Source organism: Rhinolophus hipposideros (genome assembly GCF_964194185.1).
Source record: "Rhinolophus hipposideros genome assembly, chromosome: 13".
Classification (NCBI taxonomy): domain Eukaryota; kingdom Metazoa; phylum Chordata; class Mammalia; order Chiroptera; family Rhinolophidae; genus Rhinolophus; species Rhinolophus hipposideros.
In genome coordinates, this window is record NC_138059.1 from 58573983 (window position 1) to 58577093 (window position 3111).

Here is a 3111-nt window from a genome sequence, read left to right on the forward strand (position 1 = left end):
AAGAAAGAAAATAAAAGATGCTCGTGCTCCTAAGATTCACTCTGAGTCTGTAAAAGATGGTTGGGTTTTGCCAGAGGGCTCTCCCCCATCTAAAAGGCCATTACGTTGCACCATGAGATATTTAAATAGCAGTAAAAGCATTTTCAGAATTGTTGCCAACCCTGGTTTAAGTGATGCCACACATTCTTTCCATTTTCCAATTTATAGCCTTTCCTCATACGAAGGATGTGGGAATAAAGTTGTTGGCAGTCTCCACTTACTGAGCCTGGAGACAACGTGAAGCAGTAAATAGGAATAGCAGCAGAACACCCTGGGAAGTTTAGCAATATCTTTTTCACTTGTTTAGTCATGCAGTCTAGGAAGTTCTCTCTGTGTATTTGTCAAGCTGTAATAGAGAATATTGTTGAGGGTCAGCTGCCATCATGAATGACATAGTAACTCTCCGGACCAGGAAGTTCATGACCAATAGACTACTTCAACAGAAACAAATTGTCATCAATGTCCTTTGTCCCGACCCGCGGGACACTACACGAGGGACCCCGAAGGACACCTAGAAGGGAGGAAAATGGGAGACACAAAGACCGGAGACAAGACAGGAGTTCTGATCAAGTCTCTCTTTATTGCAGCTCAATCAGGGGTTATATACATTCTTTTGCTGGGTGGAGAGGCATTAACATAAGAAGGGTTGCCGCAGGCTAGCAGTCTTAAGCCATCCAGGCACCCCCTACAGAAATGTGGGTGTTATCTAAAGACCCAAGTAACTTCCTCTATCTCATGCTTCTCAGTTATGTGATGGTGCCTTACAGGCACCGGCCCCCTACAGTCCTTCACCCTGGGAAGGCTACTAAGTAACTAAAACAGAAATTCAGGGAAAACTAGCCAAAATGTACAAGACCACACCAGATGTCATCTTTGTATTTGGATTCAGAACTCATTTTGGTGGTGGCAAGACAACTGGTTTTGGCATGATTTATAGTTCCTTGGATTACGCAAAGAAAAATGAACCTAAACATGGACTTGCAAGACATGGCCTGTATGAGAAGAAAAAGACCTCAAGAAAATAGCAAAAGGAACGCAAGGACAGGGTGAAGAAGGTCAGGGGAACTGCAAAGGCCAATGTTGGTGCTGGCAAAAGGTGAGGTGGAGATTGGTCAAGATTCGTCAGTGACTTTATCTGTGGTGATTGAGCAGATTTTTCATGAGAGGACTAATAAACCACGAACTTAAAAAAAAAAAAGAATATTGTTCTCTCTCACTGGTTTAGGTCAAGCATTTCATGTCAAAAATCAATGGAAAGTGATCAAGATTCTCCATTCTTGATAGTAGTGAGTGCGAGAGGTAACGATTGCTCCTCAGTTAAATTTGAACAATATTATCAAGTTTCTGTGGTATCCTGTTCCAAACATATAATACAGTGTTTGAGCATTATTTCTTTTTAAGTTAAAGTATCTACAAAAGTTTTTTCTTAAAATGTAGTTAGAGAACACTGTGACGCTGAGCTAAGGGTGCAACACTTAGATGTTGCCTTCCTTAGATGACTGTGTTACTAAGTGAGGAAAGCCTTTGCTCAAGTTGGTGGCAAAATGAAGACATTCTCAGGTAGTCAAGAACTGAGATAAGTGATAGCCCACAGATTTGCTGTGCAAGAAATGCTAAAAGAATATCTTTAGGCTGAAGAGAAATGATGTCATATGGAACCCTGTATCTACTGGAAGGAATGAGGAACAGCAGAAAAGGGAAAATAGTTCGGTAAGTATGTGAGGCCTAGTTTAAATGCCCCAGTCCTCCTCAGTTTCTATAATTTATTTGAAAGATCATTGAGCGGTGATGTTAGCAAGATGGCAGAATAGGAGGTACCAGTGCTCATACCTCCCTTCCCCCTCTCCCTCAACAAAATCACCAATTTAACAACCATCCACAGATGAAAACAGCTTTATGAGAGCTCTGGAATCCACTACAGCACTCTGGTGGAGAAAAGATAAATTGGAAAGGGTAAGAAGAACAGTTTCACTTTCGTCACCTCAGCCTTTCCTGAACCAACACAGTGCAGAGCTGACATAGATCCTGTTGGCCAGAAAGTCCTTCACCTGTAAGGAGGAAAGCTTCTTTTTATCGCACAGTAGAATCCCATGGTTCGAATGTATCACTGTTTGTTTAGCAATTTGTCCTTCAGAAGGACATCAGGGGTGTTTCCAGTTTGGGGCTATTATGAATGAAGCTGCTATGAACATTTGTGTACAGGCATTTGTGTGAACATGCATTTTCTTTTCTGTGAAATAAATCCCCAGGGGTACATTTTAGAGGTCATACGGTAGTTGCATGTTAATTTGATAAGAAAGGGCAAAGCCAGTTCCTATGTGGCTGTGTTATTTTATATTCCTACCAACAATGTCACAATACAGTTTCTCTGCATACATGCAAGCATTTGTCATCTTCACTAGTTTCTTCTGTCAACTGACAGGATTACATTATCTTTTTTTATCCTGTTAATACAATTGATTTTCACATGTTGAACTATCCTCCTATACCTGGAATAAATTCTATGCATTGTGGGATTTGGTTCATTAATATTTTGTTGAGAATTTTTGTCTTATGTCATGAAAAATATTGGCACTTTTTTTTAAATTGTCTTTGTCTTATTTAAATATCGGGTTCATACTGACATTGTAAATGAGTTAGAAAATGTACTCTTTTATTATATGTTTTTTTTTCCAAAAAGATTGTGTAAAATTAAAGTTAATTCTTTTTCTAAAGTTTAGAAAAAGTATCCAGTACAACTATGATGGCCTAGAGGTTTTTAGGTAACATGTTTCTTTTAACTTATCTATTCTGACAATTTATGCACAAATATTGTTTGCCCCTTTAATTCTAGTATCTGTTGCAAAAAAGGTACTAAAATTGTATTATCTTTCAAAAAATTTTGTCTATTCTTCCTATTTAGTGAATGTATTGACTACCTTATTTTCTTTTTTGTTTATTTACTTATTTGCAGTTTGATTGAGGTATAAGTCACACACCATACAATTTACCATTTAAAGTGTACAAGCCAATGATGTTAGTATATTCACATGTGTAACCATCACCACAGTCAATTATAGAACATTTTTATTA

At 38.3% G+C, this 3111-nt stretch overlaps 1 pseudogene across 1 annotated transcript; it reads left to right on the forward strand.

The window, feature by feature from the left end:
- The first annotated feature begins 422 nt into the window (after positions 1–422).
- On the forward strand, positions 423–1139 carry LOC308506565 (small ribosomal subunit protein eS24-like; annotated as a pseudogene). The gene is made up of 2 exons: positions 423–507; positions 824–1139. The product of its transcript is annotated as a small ribosomal subunit protein eS24-like (transcript).
- Positions 1140–3111: the final 1972 nt, after the last annotated feature.